Below are 21,336 nucleotides of genomic sequence, written 5' to 3'. Positions count from 1 at the left end.
GGCTTATTCCTAGGTATGTGTACTGTTTTGGGTGCAATTGTAAAGGAGATTGACTCTTTAATTTCTCTTTTCTTCTGTCTCATTGTTAGTGTACAGAAATGTTGAGGTTTTGATGTGAGAATATATATCTTGCAAGTTGAACTTAAAATCTTCCATTAGTAATAATTTTGCAAGTCACAATTATTGTATTTTTTTAAATTATGTGTATTACTCTGAAGTCAGGTCTTTATGATGTCAATTGTGTGGTTATCTGAAAATATTTTCAATTACTTGATCAATACATACAAATAACCTGGACCAGAGAGAAAGCATAGATTTGAGAGTTTCAGCAATCTTCTACAAGTTCAAAATTAAAAAAAAAATAATTTCATACTTACACATTACATGGTGTCACAAGTTTTGTAGACAATGTGAAAAAACACTTCCCTAGAACTGTGATACTATTTAGACATTCATATCATTTCAATCCCAATTGTTATGAAAAGAACAGTTTCTATAGTTTGTGAAGTTTGAGCAAAAGTATAAAATAGGATGTAAAGATTTCACTAGGTTTTGTTGTTACTAACAAAATCAGATCTGAGTCTTGTAGGTAGTTAATACAACATATTGATGCAGCAGAAGGAGCCAGTATCATTTTTTAGCTAACCATTTTGGTCAATTTGTTAATAAATCGAACTCGTGAGTGTTTGTGAAACAGAAGAGATTGTCTTTTCATTTTCAACCAGATGATACTGACGGGATTAAACACAGGTGTGAATCAATTCAGACAAAAAAAAAATCAAGCAGATAAAATTAGAGAAAAATTCTATGAAGTTAATACCCTATTTAGAGAAGGACTAACTTGATATCTTTATAAGATATATATAGATATATATATATCTATATATATCTTTATAAGATATATATATATTCTTAGGAAGGAATATTTTTAATTTTAATAGATTATATGATGTAGTAACAAAATTAATTTCAAAGTCATTAGAAATACATATTTTTTATTTTGCATTTCCTAATTCATGTTCCCATATTCCCATCATAAAATATTTTTTCCCAAAATTGGTTTATTTGTGAAGATTTTTAAAACTATTCTTCATCTCCAAGGTTCATCCTGCGACTTATCATTCATTGTACCAGATAATGTTTAGTTTAAAGAACACATATTTCTTTACTAATATTCCATAATATATTTCTCAGGCTCATTGTTCAATAAATACTGTTTATTATATAGTATAGTACTTAGTGGTTTGTTAGTAATATTTGAGTTCAAATACTGCCTCAATTTCTTTTCCTAGCATTCACTTAAAACTAGACAGACTTCAATTTTTTATACCTATTCATCACAAAACTGCCTATTTTAGGTTTACCACAAGACAGATAATAATAATATTTTAAAAACAGAGAAGTACAACCAGGAATACAGAGGCCTCAAAATGTCTCTAATAGAAGATGCTGGCAGGATAGAAAATTAAGTTAACCAGATGCTTAGCTTTCCTCCACAAACAAATAAAAAAACGTAAGTAGAAGATTGAAATTAAAAACATTTTAATTACATAGGTTAACTCAAAAGAAAGAAACCAAATTAAAAAATCTAAGCCAAAAATGTAAGTACATTTATATTTTACCTCCTTCAGATCTTCCTCTAGGTCTTGGGCACTGGAGTTTTAGTATTCAAAGGGACATAGGAAATGGCTCTCAGAGCATGTGGAGGCAGAAGCTGGCACTGAGTCCCCTACAGAAAACCTATAGCCTTCCCCAGCTGTCCTGGCCCTAATAGGAGAGTAGGAAAATGTCACACAGCAATCTGGATACGAAGAAATACAGCTCATCTCTGTCAAAAGCTTTTTGCAAAAAGAGAAAAAACAAGACTCCTAGGAGAAATAAAAATTTCAGTTAAGGTGTGAGTGTAGGATTGTCTTAATCCAAAGCTCTTGTTCTTTGCTTTGGTTTATGCTGACTTTCCTTTCTTTGAATTGTCTTGATATTTATCTAGACTAGAGTTTTTCTTTTGAATCCAGAGCCAAAACTTTGGATCCTCTATGTACAGACTGTTCTTATAACATATTTATGCATGTCACCCTACCAGCCTTGTTGGTAAAATAGGCTATATCTCCTATTTTTTTCCTGCAATTATTTTCTAGCATAGATCTCAAGGTTCTACAAACTAGTGAACATCATACTAAAGCAGTGACAATTTCAGCCTCCTGCCTCAAAGCTAAATTAAGCCAGAAACTGAATCTCATCAGGTCACAGTGTATGCTCCAGAGGAGAATTTCATTGATTCTCCCTAGAACTGCACTTGGGCTGAAAGGTATCATTGTAACCACAAAGCTTCCTGGCCTGGAGAAAGCCACAATTTGAGAAAGGATGTAGGTAGATATGAATATTGGATTTTGGTTACAAACTTAAGAATAATCTAGATGTTACCCTTGTGTTTTTAAAAAATGGGAAGTTGGAGACCAACTTGTTGCTCATGGAACCCTGAAATACTTCTTGATTGACCAATACTGTACCACATAAGGAGAGTCACCTCCAGAACTGTGCATTCAAACATGTATTAAAAGTAACAAGATTATTTATTCTTCTGTTGTGCAAACATTTTCATGAACTGCAAAGATAAGAATGTGATGAATGCCATAATACAACCACCAAATTTGTGGTTGAAGAGGTAAAGTTTGTGGAAGATGGGCACTGGAAATGATCTTTTTTATTATTATTATTACTGTGTCATGTTAGTCACCATACAGTACAACATTAGTTTTTGATGTAGTGTTCCGTGATTCATTGTTTGTGTATAACACCCAGTGCTCCATGCAATATGTGCCCTCCTTAATACCCATCACCAGGTTCACCCATACCCCCACGCCCTTCCCCTCTAAAACCCTCAGTTTGTCTCTAGGCTAAAATCTGTAAGTAGATGTAAGCATTATAGACATCTTTTTATTTCATCTCTAGTAACCAGCCCCTTACCACCAAGCATTATCATGAAGTTGATGATTGAAATATGTATCCCCAAGTATAACATAAATATTAAATTTATCTGATAGATTGAGATATAACAGAGTTAATGGGTAATTTATAAGCTAAGGAACCTTAATGTAGCAATCCTGATCAGAAAGAAGTATGGAATAGAATAGTGTATTCTAATTGTAGTCATTAGAGTCATATTTTCATGATTTTCCATATTTAAATAAATCCTGAGCAATTGTTTCTTTAATATTTTCCTTTAAATCTACTCATTTAAGAGATATAATCAATGTCTTTTTCTCCTCAAAATTTTTATTGAAAAGCAAAAAAAAAAAAAAAAAGGAAAAAGGAAACAAAATACTGGAAACTTAATGGTTCTAGTAGGAAGAAGGGAGTGGAGCATGGAGCTAAGGCTCCAAGTCTCTCCAGAGACAGTCCTTATTCTTGAAGTGTCCTCTTTGAGGAGGAGAGTCGAGCCAGGGACAGTCCCTCAGCCCCAATGCCCAGCCTCCAGCTGGAGAATATAAATATTCTCCATATATATTCTTTCTATATATTCAGACCACCACAGTGGTCTGAGGGCCAGAGGAGCTGGAGGAGCCAGAGGATCACTAGAAGTAGTTGGCTACAAGCTTCTTGGAGAGGACTCCCCATGTCTCTTGTGAGACCGCCTAGAAGATGATGTAATCTTTCTAGAGATGCTCATCTAGCTCCCAGATGGCTGCCACATTCCCACAATGATAGAAAAAGCACAGGGAGCACAGTTTCATTGACGTACCACCTGTAACTTCCCCTCACCAGTTAGTGGGCATACCAGATCATGCCAGTGTTGTTGGCTGCATGTTACTGCCAAATAGGCAGTCAGTCCTATGGGCTGTCTTCAGGATTAGACTAGAGCAGATCACACAGGGCCCTGTCGTGAGGCACTCCTTGCTTTTAATCAAATCATCGGAATCTGGTCTAGGATCTGGATGGAGGAGAGAGCACACATGTATGCAAAAGACCGACAGGCTAAGCTCGTCAAAGATCTCAGGTCAGCAGCATCACATGGTCACCAAACCATATTTGTGCAGGCACTCATCATAGAAGCCATATGCCCAGGGGATCTGGTGGCTCTAGTGTTTCTCCAGGATCTTGGTGACGTGGTCAGCCTATTGAACATTAAGTACCAGCAGCAGGAGGAATGTTTCAATGTCCAGAAACTATAAATCATAAATCTCCTATGAAAAGGTCATTGGTCTCAGGGACTCACCACCCACACTGAACAGCTCCTTGAAGTCACAGAATTGTCCAGGGATATCACCACATACTGTGACTGGTGACTCCACCCCCTGCACATTGCCCTCTTCCACCACAGTCTCTCATGCCTGAGTGCACAGGCTCTTGACTTCACTCCCCTGGATGATTTTAGGGATGTGCCCATCAGAGTCCAGTGATCTTCACCCTGGTTCCAGAACTAGGACCCTTACCCCTACGCAGGTTAGAGCCACCACACCCCATCACAGGCAACTTGGACTCTGGCTCTCGGGCTCTCTGCCTTCCTTCCTAGCTTCCTTGCCAAGTTGCTTAACCTTCCATCCTGTATCTTTTTGTAGTTTTTCTTCCTTCTTACCTCTAGTCATCCTCACGCTGCTTCTCTTGATTTCTGTTCATCTCTTCTTCAGATTTTGTTTAACTGTTTTTTCTTGCTTCTTTTTTTAGGTGGGTTTTGTTATTAGTCCACATTCAATGTCCTACATTCTATCTCTTGTTCATCAATTCATTTCCCCTTAAAAGCCAGTTAACGCTCTAAAAACTATTCACAGATGTCTACCTACATGCGAATATTATATTTAATGAAAATATAAGTGATACATAATATAGTAATTTAGTAGAAGTGATAGGAACATATATTATGCATTCTATCAAAGCCATTACAATGGGGAATTATATTCCTTGGAAAATGGTTTCCTGTAAGAAAAAGGAAAACAAAAAAATGTGTAGACAATCCTAAGTGGGTAATTAGGCAATAAATTAACAAATATGAATATAAAGGATGAAACTTTGTTTTACTTTATTGTCTTTTGAATTTAAATGAGTTCTTCTGAAAATAAACAACAGCATGGAACAATTTTCCTTTCAATTGAATTAATGAGTTTGGCCATATTTTTCAATGAATGTTAAAAATAGAAAGTATGATACATTGTATATACATTCTTCTTTTCCTTAATTACTAATTTGCAGAGGAAGAGGGTTTAATAGGTAATTCAGAATTTCAGAGAATTGAAATTAATACTGGAAAGTAATTTTGTATTGTTATGATTAACTTTTTCAATAGGGTCTGTATGTGTATGTGTGCGTGTCTATCATTTGTAATCCTCTGGACCAGAAAGGGGCACCTACCGTTTGTCTAGGATGGTCTACACTCAGTATCAATAACTGTTGACAAAATTTACGGTAGTCAAATGCAGACAAAACAACTCTAAATTCTGATAGTAACATGTTTCATGCAATTTGACTCGCAAATTGGATAGACAGGTTCCTGAAGGAGTATTTTTAAAATGACAAAATCATCTATGCAGCCTCTAGAAAAGGTGTTAAAAAGCTGAGTTAAGGGAGGGAAAAGGTGAGAACAATTATCCATCTTTAGAACATAACAAATAATCATGATGTAAATTAGGTTCTTTACATAGGGAATAAATTAGCACTCAACTTTACAAAAGAGCAAGCTACCCTCATAACATCAGAAGTAAGAGAAGATGACCGCATCTCTTTGCTTTGCTGTCTTGGCCAGATCAGAGTGTACAATGATGAAAAAGATTGGTGGTGGTTATACCCCCAGTTTGTTTTTCCATCTTCCTTTTGTGTACTGTCTTCATGGGAGAGTGTCAATATGTATTGATCTATCTTCATTACTGTGTTTTCTCCTTACCGCTCTGCCGTGAGAGGCGGAATTCAATACGTTAGCCCACTCCAACAAAAGAACAGCCTAACCAAAGTCTAATAATTCTGCAGTGTGTTGGAAAGTATGTTTGTTTTAAGGGATTCTTCCTAATCTGCCAGAAAACATTTCTCACACAAGACAGTGTTGTTTCTATCAGAGCGAGCGTATGAGTTTTTGTCTTACTTTTCTAGACACTTAATACAAATTTAAGGAACTTTTTGGAGTTTGGAAGTCCCTGAATATGTGTGATTCAGGCACATAAACAAGATTTGTCTGGTTCTGATGTGGATATGTGATTAATTTCAGAGACTTGGTGACATTTTCAATATGCACATCAAGGATTAGGAGATATATGAGATAGAAAGCAAATGCCAAGGAGAGAACAATTATGGTTTACTAAACACTGAATAAAAACATAGGTTTTTATGCTGTTTATATATCTCTAACTGCTAGGGTTTGGGATCATATGAAGTCATAAAATGTCCCGAGCTGTATTAGTAAGTGTTTTGTGTGGGTTGAAGAACGTCCTTTGAAAAGTATCATCTTGCAAGAGACTTAAGATTTTAATTATCAGTGATGAGAAAGTATAGTGACAAAATTACTCACTTGCCATTAGGGAAGACTGCATTTTAACAAATTTGAAATATTTGCATTTGACATCTAAAGCCAGACTAGATGGCAGACATCTATGTACGGGGATTAGAGTCAAAGGCAGAGACATCTGTATTTTCAGCACTGGAATGTTAAAGTACCCAAATTTAAGCTGATTTTATAATACTGAATATGTATTACATGCCTGGCAGTGAACACTGAGTAATTTAATAAAGTGTCATTTCATTATAGAAACCCCATTACTGGAGTTAAACTTCCCACAGAATTCTGCACAAACACCTTTCTTCTTGCCTTGCTTTAGAGGATTAAATATACTGTAATATATAATCTGATTCTGTCAGAGTATATGAGCCTACTCTCATTTGTTTCAAACTTTGGTATAGTTTAAGTATTTTTTACTGTAATTTGATGTTCATAGCAAATTCACAGTTGAATTTCTATGAAGCAGAAATTTCCATTATTATGTGATTCTAGATTTCTGCTCAGTATTCTAGCTAATAATTCATAATACTTTATTTTTTTACAGTTTTTTCTTTGTTAATGGCTGTGTGATCCGCCAGTACATGAATATATCACGTATTATTTATCTCTTTGGCTTTTATCTCTTTGGCTTTCCTATTGCTTCCCAGCTTTACTGAGATATAACTGACATGTTGTATTATATAAGTTTAAGGCACACAATATATTGATTTGATACATTTATATATTGTAAAGCAATTACCGGCATAGCACTAGCTAACAACTCCATCATGTCTCCTAATTATCATTTCTTTTCTGCGGTGAGTACATTTAAGATGGACTCTCTTAAGTACATAATACAGTATTGTGAATTATAGTTCCCATGCTGTATGTTAGATCCCCAGGACTTATTCATCCTATAACCAAAAGTTTGTAACCTTTGACCAGCATCTGCCCATTCTCCCCATCCTCCCATAATCACCTTTCTACTTACTCTGTATTTCTAGGAGTTCGTTTTTTTAGATTCCACATGTAAGTGATATCCTACAGTATTTGTCTTAATCTGACTCATTTTACTTAGCATAAAGCCCTCAAGGTCCATCCATGTTGTCACACCTGATCTTTCTCATGGGCTGAATAATAGTCCATTAGATGTGTATTTGTATATACACATATATCTTTATCCATCTGTTGAAGGTCAATGGTAGGGAAGGGTAAGAATAAAATATAAAAAGTACAGCTAGGCCCTCCCATGTCTGAACATTTAAAAGTACACTAGAAGTTTAGGGGGTTGTAAATATTTCCATTCTCAATTAAGAAATCTTCATTTAGATTCAGGATTTATAAGCTTTGTTTCACAATGTGTTTTCTTAAAAAATACTTTTTATCTCTATACCTAATGTGGGGCTTGAACTCATACCCCCAAGATCAAGAGTCACATGATCTACCATCTGAACCAGCCAGGTACCTCTCATTGTGCATTTTAGAAATTTTAAGGGGCTCACAGTTAAAATTTCTTTAGGAACCTAGAATTCTATTTAGGACTTCCTACATAATTAGTGGGCTGCCTATTACTGAGACAGGTAGTAGCTTCAGAATTTTATAAAAAGTGAGTATGAAAGTATGGGTTTCGAGGACAAATGATATAATTAAATATTTAGGAATTCTAGAGATATTGCCATGTTGATTGATGAATTTCAGGATTCATCTAAAATGTGATTGAAACTATACCTATTGTCTAATTTTACCACCAAATAAGTAATGCCAATCTTTTTTTTTTTTTTTTTTTTTTTTTTTTTTTTTTTTTTTTTTTTTTTTGGTTAATGGGGAAGATGGTAGTAAAAAGGATGGGATGAATGTAGCAAGCATAGACATTTAGGTGTGTAGCAAGCATAGACATTTAGGTAAGGATAAATTTGGGACTGAAAAACTAAGAATGCCTGGCACATACTACTTCATACTAAACAGTATATAAATATGAATAATTCTTCTTCATAAGGAGACAAACCACAGTTAAATACTTTCCTTCCTTCCACCTTTTTTTTAAATCTCCATCTCTCTCTTTCTCCTCCCCACTATAGCCAAACACTTAAAAATGGTTAATATATACCCCTTTGTTTTGTAGATATTTTATAATAGGCATATTACTTTTAAAATTTTAACTAAACCCATATGTGTTACCAGTATCCAGATCAAGAAATACAATATAATCACCCTGAGTGCCCCCAATTCTCCCTCCCAGTCACTTCCTCCCATTAAGGAACCATCATCCTGACTTCTATCACCTAAATTAAGTTGTGCCTATTTTTAAAACTTTATGTAGTTGGGATCATTTAATATATATAAGCCTTCGTTACTGCGAAACATTATGTCTCTGTCATCCAGACAGTTATATTTAGAAGTCTTGCCTTTGCTTTCTGTACAGTTTTCTATATTATGCACATGCCACACTTTACCTGCTCTATTTTTGTTGGACTTTAAGATTTTCCAGGGCTGGGGGCCGATTATGAGTAGGCCTACTCATGCACATGTAGTTCGGTAAACACATGCACTCATTCCTCCTGGCTATACACCTGGTAGTATCATTGTTGGTGGATAGTGTATGCTACAAGTTCAGCTATAGGATACACTGTCAAAGGATTTTCCAAAGTGGTTTATCTTATTTTGTTTTAATTAATTTATCTATTTTTGAGAGAGAGCAGGGGGAGAGGGAGAAAGAGAAAATCTTAAGCAGACTCCACACTCAGCGCACGGAGCCCACCAAGGGTCTCGACAATCCTGAGATCATGACCTGAGAGCAAAATCAAGAGTCAGATGCTTAACCGACTGAGCCACCCCGGCTCTGCCAACATGGTTATTGATTAGGCTTTTATAACTGTGGGTGAGAATTTCACTTCTGCTAATACCTGGTAGTGTTTTTTTTATTTTATCTATTTTAGTGGCTATGTAGTAGTTTCTCATTATGAAGTTATTAATAGTCTTCTTGACATATAAGTGATATACAATAAGCTGCACATATTTAAAAGGTACAGTTTTATAAGTTTTGACATGTATACACCTGTGAAGCCATCATCACAATCAAAGCAATGGAGATGTTTATCACCCCTAAAAGTTTCCTTAATGTCCCTCTGTAATTATTCCATCCTGTCCCTCCTTTCCTCCCTCCCCCAGGGCGATCACTGATATTTCTGTCTCTGTATACAAAATGTTGCCATTTTTTTTCTTTGTGTGGCTATTAAATTTTTTCTGGTTGTAAGTCATTTGATTGTGATGTGTCTTGGTGTCAATTTCTTTATATTTCTTGTGGTAGCTTTGTTGTACTTCTATGAAGTATAAGTCTATTATTTTTATCTAATTTGAAAAAAATTTTAACCATTGTTTAAAAAAAACTTTTTTTCTGGCTTCCCTCTCTTTCTCCTTTAGGGACTTCAACTACAAATAGGTTAAGCTGTCTGAAGTTGTCCCATGGCTTTTTTTTTAACCATATTTTTTTCTTTGTTGAATATTATTGCAAAGTTTATTATTAGGTCTTCAAGTCTACTATTTTTTTCTGCAGCGTTCTAAACTCTATTAATCACATCGAGTTTATTTTTCTTTACTGAATTTTTTTCTCTCTAAATTTTAAAATTTACATTTTACTCAGTTTTATCTTCGTTTCTCATTAACATACTCATGTTTTCCTTTACCTTCTTAGACATATGAAATATGGTTTTAAAAGTTGTTTCAGGAGCGCCTGAGTAGCTTAGCTGGGTTAAGCATCTGACTCTTGGGGTGTCTGCTTGAGATTCTCTTCCTCTACCCCTCCTTACTTTCTCTCTCTTTTAAAAGAAAAGAGAAAAGGAAAGGAAAGGAAAGAAAAGGCTATTTCAATATTATTCTTTACTATCACTTGAACAATTTAATTTCTGGGTCTATTTCTACTGATTGAGTTTTCTCTGCATTCTGGATCTTTTCTGTTTCTTTGCACACTTGACAATTTTTGATTGAATGCTAGATAGTGTGAATTTTAACTTGTCAAGTGCTGGCTATTTTTGTATTTCTATAATTATTTTGGAGGTTTATTCTGGGACTCAGCAATTGACTTGGGAACATGTTTAATCTTTTTAAGGTTCCTATTAAGCTGTGATAGACATGACCAGAATACGCCTGTGTTGTAAATGTCTATTCAAGCCAGTTGCCTATTTTTCTGTTCGGTTATTGCTCTTTCCTTAAATATTTTTGCTATATTCATTCTACCTGTGAGCCATTTATGGAATATATATATAGGACATATCCTTTCCCACTCTGGCATGCTTTTGTACTTTCCCTCAATCAAAATGTTTCCTGAAAAAGAACATAATAAATATTTCCCTCCCAGAACTGGGCTGTCTTCATTGTAACAGGGAGTCAAAAGGATATATAGGTCTAATGGTAGGATCATTATTATCAGTTCATTATGCCCAGAAGTTCACTGGAGCCCTACGTATTATCTCTCCAATCATAGCACAATAATGCCGACTTCTTTGCTTGTTGCTGGGATTGATTGGTTCCGTGTATAGAAAGTAAAGACAAGTTTTCCCTGTGACACATGTTTGCCTAGAGACCTACAGACCTTAAAAAAAAAAAAAAAATCTCTGGAACTTGTTCACCAAGAAACGTCTTAAAATAAATGCACCAGTCTTTTTATTAAAAACATACTTTTGAAGATGAATGTTTACTCAGAGATGAAAACGCCTATAGGAATATTTTCCTAGAAATATGAATCATCCAGTGCTTTGGCTTTTCATTAAAAAAAAAGAAAATGAATATTTCTGCTTAAATGCATCTAAATGAGAGCTTGTTATATCAGCAATCTGTGTTTCAAAGGGCAAAGGGTCAATGAAATAGCTTCAATTTAATCACTGTAAATTAAGTAATTTTCATTTCTTTGTCCAAATAATTTCCAAATATTCATTATCCCCAAATCTTAGTGGCTGGGGAACTGACCTCCTTATTTTTCCCTACTTTCCATCCCAGATAACATTCATTTATTCTTTTAGACATAATTGCCTACTGTGTTGCAAGACACACTGAACTAGACACAAACTCTCCTCTGAAGGAGATTAGAATTTAGTGGGAAGAGATATGAGTAAGTAGACAACAGAGACCAGTATAGCCTTTGGACACCAGGTGCTGGTGGTCTGGCTTATTAGGGACCCATGCCTAGAGGAAGAGATACCTAAGTTGACTACTGTAAGATATTTAAATATTACATCTTAGCATGTAGGGAAGTCAGTGAAATCTCTCTAAGCCAAGACATAGTTGTCTTTCCCAAAGAAATGAATGTTGCAGGTATTTAAGTACGGTTCTATCTGATGTGCTTGTAAAGGGAAAGATGGGAGAAAGGAGTAAGAAAGGAAGAAATCTGTAGACAATTAACTAGGTTGTTTTGGAGAAAATTATGTAAAACAAAGGAGTTTATGAACACTTGCATTGTCATTGTCATTATCATCACCATCATCATCAAAATTACACCATTTATTGAGCCTCCGCTCCAGCCTAGGTGACATATATGCATTGAAATTTAGTGTCCATAATGGTTCTGTTTAAAGTCTTGCTGCTGGTATCCAGCAGAGCAAGGACTGGATTCAACATCTTTCTCCTTAAAGACATGATCTTTGTACTTCACTTGGGTTTCTCAGAGATCAGCCTGTGTAGTACATTCTAATCCAGTAAACTGGGAGTAAGGGAACTTGTTTGATCACAGAATTTGAGGCCATTAAGTCCATAAGAGATACACAAAAGGGTGTGCCTGGGTGGCTCAGTGGGTTAAGGCCTCTGCCTTCGGCTCGTGTCATGATCCCAGGATCCTGGGATCGAGCCCCAGGTCGGGCTTTCTGTTCTGCAGGGAGCCTGCTTCCTCCCCCGCCTCTCTGCCTGCCTCTCTGTCTACTTGTGATTTCTCTCTCTCTGTCAAATAAATAAAATCTTTAAAAAAAAAAAAAGAGAGATACACAAAAGGCTCAGATAAGTAGAATCTTTTCCATCTAGAAACTGAAAGAATTAAAAATATTCCATAATTTTGAGGTGCCTGGGTGGCTCAGTCCGTTAATATCTGCCTTGAGCTCATGACCCGCATCGGGCTTCCTGCTCAGTGAGGGGTCTGCTTCTCCCTCTCCTTCTGCTCTTCCCTCCACTCATGCTCTCTCTCTCTCTCTAATAAATAAATAAATAATCTTTAAAAATTATTAGATAATTTAAAGATGACAAGTAAAGCTGTCATGTGGAAATTTCAAGTGGCAGGACCTAGAAAGTATACCCAGAGATTAAATGGGGTGGAGGGAACTGATGGGCAGATGGCTGGTGATTGTGCCTGGAAGGATTGTTTAGTAAGTTCACAGTTTAAGCTAAGAAACATGAAACCATACTGGTTATATACCCTCACTATTTATAGCTTAAAGAGGATCAGACTATGCTACCCCAAAATGCCACTTTGGCATAATAATTACTTTAGGTTGAAGGCAACTGAGAATTAACAGATGCAAGAAGAGTTCTCTGCCCTCCCTTATCTGTCTAAAATGGATAAGGGATTCTGCTTTGACAAAAGTGCCCAGGAAGAAGAGTCCAGTTCTTACAACCAGAGACAGGGAGTCACACTGAGATTAATCTGTATAAACCAAACTTACTAAAATAACCTTATCTTCCATTATGTTTAGTGTCCGTATATTTCCTAATCACTTTCCCACAGTTTATCACCACTAGAAGCCCGAATCCCCTTTTTACTTTCTAGTCACTTTTCCACAATTTACTGCCCTTTGTTAAAATGGTATATGATCTCCTTGGCTAACCAGTTCTCACTTCTTTCCTGTTACTTCTGTGCACACATAAAAAAATATTAGTATCGATAAAAACTGCAGCTTTTCCCCCCTGTGAATCTGTTCCATGTCAGTTTAATTTGCAGGCCCTAGCTACTCAGGATAAAGAGGGTAGAGGAAAGCTGGATTTCCTCCCCATCAGTCTGGACCCTCGACTTTTTTCAACCAGGAGGTAACATAATGCAGTTGGGAAATATCTGACTGGCAGCTGAGATATTTATTAGTCTTATCCTGGACGCTCCTTACCTCTGTCACTAGGTCAAAGAGTTCTACTACAAGTCTTTGTGCCTTAATTTCCTTATGAGCATAATAAAAGATTTAGAAGAGGATGGCAAATAGGGTTCACTTCCTGACTGGAGGGCTTTGTCAAAGAAGATTGAGAAGCCACCTGTACCATGATTATTAATGTCTACAGTAGGCTGTGTTGGAGCAAAGCAATTCCAGCATATGTGCAGAACATATATCCTCTCTGGAAGAAAAGATGCATAAAATTTCTTCCACTTCCGGCCTTTGGTGAATCTCTTTGTACCCTTTTATGGGTTGTTGATATAGACTGGGAAAAAGTTAGCATGCTTCAGATTCCGCCTGAGGAAGAAGTGGGCAGATGCCTGATGTAATGATACAAAGTTTAGGGGAGAATGAAATCCCTTTTGAGTTTTAGCTGGTAAAGCAGCAATCCAAGGTCTACCAAGAAGGCAATATCCCATTCATCCCATGTTGTCCAAAAATGGTGTAGGTGTTTCAGATGCCTATAATAATGTATAATTAACATATAGAGGTAGACCCTCCCACTCCAGTTTTTTTTTTTTAAAGATTTTATTTATTTATTTGACAGAGAGAGATCACAAGTAGGTAGATAGGCAGAGAGAGAGAGGAGAAAACAGGCTCCCCGCCAAGCAGAGAGCCCGATGCGGGACTCGATCCCAGGACCCTGAGATCATGACCTGAGCCGAAGGCAGAGGCTCAACTCACTCAGCTATCCAGGTGCCCCTCCCACTCCAGTTTTAATGTTCAGATTAACTGGCTGACCTACGAGCAAAATCGGTATAACTATGAAGAATGTATTTAATATTATCAAAGACTCAGTTCCAACGAACTGATAATGGACATTTAAGTTTCTTCCAGTGCGCAACAGGTTGTATTTATTTAAATATGATCATCTCTGTAACATGTTGCCTTCAAAGTTTCAGAAATTTGTTCCCACATAATTTCACTCCCACCTCTTTCTCCCAGATGCAGATGTAATTTATGTAGAAGCAGACATTAAAATAAGTCACTCAGGGCAGACTTGCTTTCATTTACATAATGTTCTTTGGGGGGAAAGTATTAAATCAATTTTAACCTGTTTGGGCCTGCATCCAAATAGTGTGCAGGCCTGTTTAAGGAGAATCAGTTTTGAAATTTGTAAAAGAGATCATATGAAATGCATTACTCAATTAAGTAAAGGAATTTAGATTTTATTATAGAATATTGTACCATCTGCCGGATGAATATAACTAATTAAATTTGACTTGGTATGCGATTTTAACAAACAGTTGAAAAATGAAAATTCTAGAATGAATTCTTCAGCAGCACCTGAAATGATAGATACCCACTGGGAAAGATTGCGTCCAGCCCTGCTCAGGTTGCAAACAGACTTTCCATTGTCTGGTTGCAGTCTGCATAATGTTTGCATTAAAAAGCAGGTCAGATTCAGTAACTACTCACAAAGCAACAGGGAAAGCCCAAGTGCAGTATCTGTCTGCTAGTGTCAAAGAACTAGCGAGGTAATTCGATGAAAGCAAAATGGTTGCAAAGCTTCCCTGGCCACGGAAAAGAAATGACAACTTTGCTCTAAAGTACACTGCCAATTCCCCGCCCAAAAGAGGATGCCCAAACAACGCTGTTCAGTACCCATTGTTGGCAATAAATGCCGTGACAAGTTGAAACGCTCCAGGGACAGATCAGGCTAGAGCCATCCTACTCCTTGGATAGGAGGCAGTCAAACCTAACTGGCACTAGAGCCATCAGTGGCATCTGTCAAATGCAGATATTATTATGTCCGGTTGTCAGGAGAGCTGTTAGGGGAACCGGACTGTTTAGGAAAGTGCTTTAGACCAAATGCAGTTAGCTTATTACTATAGATGCTAAGATAACAAGATGATTTTTTCAAAGAGAAACATTACTGTCTGAAGTGTGACGACTTGGTATCAGCTACTGAAACATCATGAAATTTGGCTTTTTCGCTTTGTACCCAGAGGCTCTCGTTGACACAGCCTTGCTACCCTGGGTGGCTTTATTAATTGAGCACCGCCAAGAGTGCTGATGTTACAGCTTTCATGGGAACTCAGACTTTTGAAGATTTAGTCATCATTTCTCTGGTAAAATCAATACATTTTCCTTTTTAAATGATGCTATGACTTTTTTTAAGAAATAAAATTACTGTATATCATTTTCTTAAAGAAAGGGGCATCTCAGAGCATTCCATTTGTTTAAACAGTTGAACGGTAGTCCTTAATAAGAAGCAGGAGATGAATGAGTGTGGCTGGTCTGGGATCCATCAACGTGAGAGGATAGTGTCAAGAAGCTGATCTATATAATTGGGTGATAAAGGCTTCTGAGTAGCATATGCTTCCGTTCGAGGCCGGTGGTATTTACGAAGCACCCAGCATCATCACTTTTCCGAAGAGAGCTGGGGTTGAACAGGAAAGAAAACAGAAGATTTGTCTGAGAAACAGAAGGAGTTGATACCATTAGGGCCTGTATGGGGAGAAAAGTTTCTCAAGTTTCATCTGTGCAGAAATTAAGGCTCCACGGGAAATGAACACTTTGGGATTCACTAGCTCATTCGAATACTGAAGTGATCTTTCTGTAACTATTTTCGCTGGTATGAAAATCATGGTTATCTTGGGGGCCTATAGAAGATAGCTGAATTTAAAGTAACCTGTTGACATATGGAAATGATAGGAGCAAATGCCAAATTGTGAAAGAAGCACAAGGAACATATGAAATAAATCACTGGAAAGCTGAACACATGTAGGTAGAGCTGGCCCAATTAGACTTCAGAAAATCAAGAAAAAACCGAATGAGATAAATGCTTGTGGTAGCAGTTGGGAAATATAATGATTCTCCTGAGGTCAGAAGAAGCTTCAACAAACAAACCCGGGCTCTCGGATTTGAAGGTAGCTATAATAAAATTCCATCTAGAAAAGCCATCAAGCCCAATTCCTTAATTGTATATTTATTAAAGACATTTTACAGGATATCCCTGTTAAGCTGACCTGCCTGTTTACAATATGTGTCCACTTAAGCATGGCTTTATAAACATACATCATTTGCCAAGGTTCAAAATCTCCAACATCTTTTATAAATACATTATCCAGGCATTAGTCACAAACTGAACTGTTGTCCTGGTGCGATGATTTCGGGCAGGTCTCTGTGGGATTTCCTGTTCTGATGTTGTCTGAGGAGGTGCTGACCACACTGCAGTCAGGAAGAATGGTGACATGCACCTGTACTCATTGACATGCACCTGTATCAACCCGGGCCACTGGGTCTTCCTTTCCGTAGCCCATCTGAGGTGGTGCTGACCTGAGATGAATTTTGTCTTAACTTTAGAAGTTTCGCTTGAAAATTGTTTTGCACCAGTCTGTCAACAGGCGTTTGCTTTCACTGCCAGAGGGCAGCAGTGAAGATAGGAACTGCTATCTCCTCGACTAGAGAGGGGCAACGGGAGGCCAAGATGGACTTGCTGAGCGCCGTTTAGGTTAGAGGCAGCATCCGGGTTGCTGGAAGAAACTGGTTTTATCCAGTTTCACAGTTGATCTGAAGGAGAGACTGGCGTCAAGTGACATTTTCAGGTCACAAGACGGTAATGTGGAACAGAACCTCAGAAAGGACTGTCATTAAGATCACTTTTCCCACCATGACTGGATATAACCACTCTTGTCTCTGCTAGAGAAGGGGTTTTGAATTTAAATATTAGAGACACCCTTCTGATTTTTATTGGATTTTAAAAACTAGTTTCTCAGAACTTTGACGTGCATATTTTAGAAAAATATACACTTTTGTGGAGTTGATATAATTTTGCTTTTTCATTTCTTAATTTGATGTGATCTACCCATTGACATTTCAGGAAGCACTATTAGCTAGTAACCCCTCCCCCCCCATTCCTACTGCTTGGTTCCTTTAAACCAGGAACTGAAATGATAACATTATTAATTCTACTTATGACTATATTTAAGTGCCTACTATGTGCTTGACCCTGTTCTAGGCACTTTAACTGTGTTAACTCATTTAATCTTCCCCCAAAATACTGTGAGAAAGGTACTATTATTGTTCCCATCACATAGCTAAGCTGAGGAACAGAGAGTTGATTTTAGAGTACTCCTGTTCATGTTTCTAACTCCAGATAATGGATTTCTTAGTGCACAATTGTTAGGTGGCAGGATTATGTTGTAATCTCCCTCTGGAGTCCTACTTTCAGTCCCTGCCATGGGTCCTAGCCTATCAATTTCAAAACCTATGCTGAATCAATTGTTTTAAGACTCAACACTGCCTTTAACCCCTGGCAGCCATAACATTTATTACTCAAATTTAATAAAAAGGTAGGATATTAGCATATTTCTTAACAGTCACTCACAAAATTAATCAAGTGTGTTTCACTTCAAACAGCACTGATTGATCGCTTCCCTCATTGTTCATCAACACAACTATTCATTGAGTGGTAAAACCCAGAATGTGGGAGTCAAGATCTCACTTTAAATCAGGTTTCTGCCATTTACCGGTTATGTGATCTGAGCCAGGCTCCTCTAGCCCAAAGAGTCTTTGGAATCAGACAGACCCCAGTTCTTAAAATTAATTGCAGGGCCTTGGATAAAGGACTTGAACTTCTCTGAGTTCAGTTTCTTTATCTTAAAAAAAAAATCGCTGGAGAAGAAGCTGAGTACTTGGCATTGGGCCGAGCACAGAATGTACACATTACATTGCACATATTAATATATAATTTTCAGGGAGAAAGTTGTGTGTCAAGAGAGCTTTCAGGGAGAAAGCTGTTGTGTCAGGGTAGATGCAAGCTGGTTTCCAGGGAAAGGCAGAGGTGGTGTGACCGGGATTCCACGATCCATTCCACGCCCTGCCTGCCACGTACTCTTTTGAAGGGTCATGGCGGGGAATGAGTGAGCACTGGGGAAGACATGGATGAGAAGGAAACTGCTCAGTGCTGCTCCTGGCGGGCCTACCTTCTCACCCCTTTTCAGCTACAAAATAGCACATATTTCTTCCTCCCAAGCAGCTGTGTGGGACATTCTGGATTGTGCAATCCAACTCAAATGTAAAGCAGCCCCCAAATCCTCAAAGATCATTCACAGGGATTTGGCTGATTGTGAGGTTTATCATCAGCTTGTACAGATGTGGCAATTATTGGGGCTGCTTATCTGAAGAGAGCCAGGTGTGTGGAAAGCCAGCCACAGACAGTCATGTGTACAAATATAGAATGAGAAGTTTTGAGGGAAAAAAAGAAAGAAATGAGATAATGCTTCTTTCCCTCCCTTTCTTATTGCTCTTTGCTTTGGAAGACATTTAACTGATCAAAAAGTAAGCTTTCTGTCTCACTTTATAAATACACTGTATTCTGTATATGTACATTCTACACAATAGTTTCTTCTTAGTATTCAGTATTCTCTAGAAGAGATGTGTTTGTTTTTCCTTTTGTTTCTTCTGGACCTTGGGTAGAGAGGCTTGAGGTGACACATTCCTTGGTTTATGAGTTTCACTATCAGTTGACAAAGGCTCTGACGTAATGGACTGATTGCCTTCTGTTTTCTTTTCCCACATGCACTTGCTTCCCTCCATCCACCGGCTATCATTCCAATATCATTCAGAGAAATTCTTTTAGTTAGATACGTTCTTATAAAACATGGGCCTGCATTATTCATTTAATGAATATTCCTCCACTTATTATCTTTTATGTTACATGATAGAATTACTGTCACATGATAGAAATTATATGATGGAAGTTTCTGTGTTCTTCATTACATTAATGCCTAGATATTTTATATCTTTCTATTTTTATGTAGGAATATAGTTTTTGATTGTTAGGAAGTATGGAATCTCATTTTTTATTATATTTTTAGCTTGTTGCTGGCTGTTTCATTTAGCTATTGCTACAGTGACACTAGTAACAATCTAAGTAACAACGAGCTCAGTGACTAGAATATGGATTTTTTATTTTTGATTATAGTTCAAATCACATTTTGCTGGTTTTTTAGCTCTTACTCCAGTAATGTGGTAACAAGCCAATCCAAAACCCCATGTTTCACGAAAGTAAGCGTGTCTGTTTCTCTCTCAAGTGTCCCAGGTTGGTTGGTTAGGGCTCTGCAGCTCAGGACTAAGAGCATCTGGCCTTGGCTCTGGGCTACAGGTTGGCTACAGGTCTACTCTACATGGCTTTTCCTTCTCTTTGGAACAGGAGCTACCCAAGGAATATTCTTTTGATAACTAGCTGGAGTGCAAGGAACCAAACTGAACCATTCAAGCAGGTTGAAAACGTTTGTTCTCATTCAGTCCACTAACAGGCTTTCAGCAAAGCAAGTCACATAGCCAAAGCCAACATCATTTTGGAAGGAAGTACCCTGTGCCATAAAGGGGCTGGAGGATGGCAGTCCCTCGTTATATGATAGAGGGTGTGGATATATAATTCTGATATATAATCCCTCTTGATGTAGATAAATTCTTTTGATTTTTGTGAGTTTTTTTTGTTTTTTGTTTTTTGTTTTTTTTTTTTAAATCCTTACTAAATTCTCCTACCATTATTAGTTGTGGAAACTTGTGGGTTTTCAAAGGCAGGTAATCATATGGTTTGTATGTAATAAAAGTTTAATGTCCTCCCTTTCAGTGCTTTTAACTCTTCTTTCTTTCTTTTCCTATCCTGTTCTCCGGATCTACTCTGTTGAAGAGCGGTGGTGATAGTGGGCAACTCTGTCATATTCCATATCTTAGAAGGAATAAATGATTCTCTATCAAGTATAATGTTTACTGTAAGTTTTTTATATTTAATCTCATCAACTTAAGGAAGACCCTCTCCATTTTTAGTTTTCTGAGTTTTATTCATAGTTCTTGAATTTTAGCAGTATTTCCTATGCATTGATTGACATGGGATTGTTCTCACATGGTTGTTAATACAGTGAATTACATTGGTAGTATTTCTGATGATCTTCATTTAATTCCTATTGGAAATGTATCGATTTTTAAATAACCTGAAAGATTGAGCTAATATTTTAATGATTGTTTCGTGTATATTTTTAATTGAGTATAATTGATACACAATGTTATATTAAGTTTCAGGTGAGCAACTTAGCATTTTGACAAGTTGATATGTTATGCTATGTTCACCACATAGCTACCATCTGTCTCATTACGTTGCCATTAGAATATTATTGACTGTATTCCTTATGCTCTGCTTTCTATTCCCATGATTTATTCCATAACTAGAGGCCTGTATCTCTCTCTCCTCATCTCCTATTTCCCCCAAGTCCCTCCCCTCTGGCAACCATCACTTCTCTGTATTTATAGTTCTGATTCTGTCCTTTTTCATTTTTTTTTTCAGATTCCACTTAAGAGTGAAACTGTATGGTATTTGTCTCTGATTTATTTCACTTAGCATAATACTAGATCCATCCATGTTGTCTCAAATGACATGCTCTCATACTTTTTATGTCTGTGTAATATTCCTGTGTGTGTGTGTGTGTGTGTGTGTGTGTGTGTTTACATCACATTTTCCTTATCCATTTGTCTATTAAAGGTCATTTAGGTTGCTTTCATGTCTTCACTACTGTAAATAATACTGCAATAAACATAGGGGTGCATATATATTTTTGAGTTAGTGTTTTCATTTTCCCTAGGTAAATACCCAATAGTAGAGTTTTTGGATCATGTGTTATTTCTATGTTTAATTTTTTGAGGAACCTCCATACTGTTTTCCACAGTGGCTGCTCTAGTGTACCTTCCCACCAACAGTGCAAGGGGGTTTGTTTTTCTCCACATCTTCACTAATACTTCTTGTTTCTT

The 21,336-nt window shown here is 37.0% G+C and overlaps 1 pseudogene; it reads right to left on the bottom strand.

Annotated features, from left to right (window-relative positions):
* Positions 1–3,575: 3,575 nt before the first annotated feature.
* LOC116878777 overlaps positions 3,576–21,336 on the bottom strand; it is a 37,652-nt pseudogene continuing 19,891 nt past the window's right edge.

This window comes from Lontra canadensis, unplaced genomic scaffold (assembly GCF_010015895.1).
Source record: "Lontra canadensis isolate GAN:19392208 unplaced genomic scaffold, GSC_riverotter_1.0 scaffold59, whole genome shotgun sequence".
Classification (NCBI taxonomy): Eukaryota; Metazoa; Chordata; class Mammalia; order Carnivora; family Mustelidae; genus Lontra; species Lontra canadensis.
The sequence above is the reverse complement of the archived record's forward strand: the minus strand, read 5'-3'. Positions and strand labels throughout refer to the sequence as shown.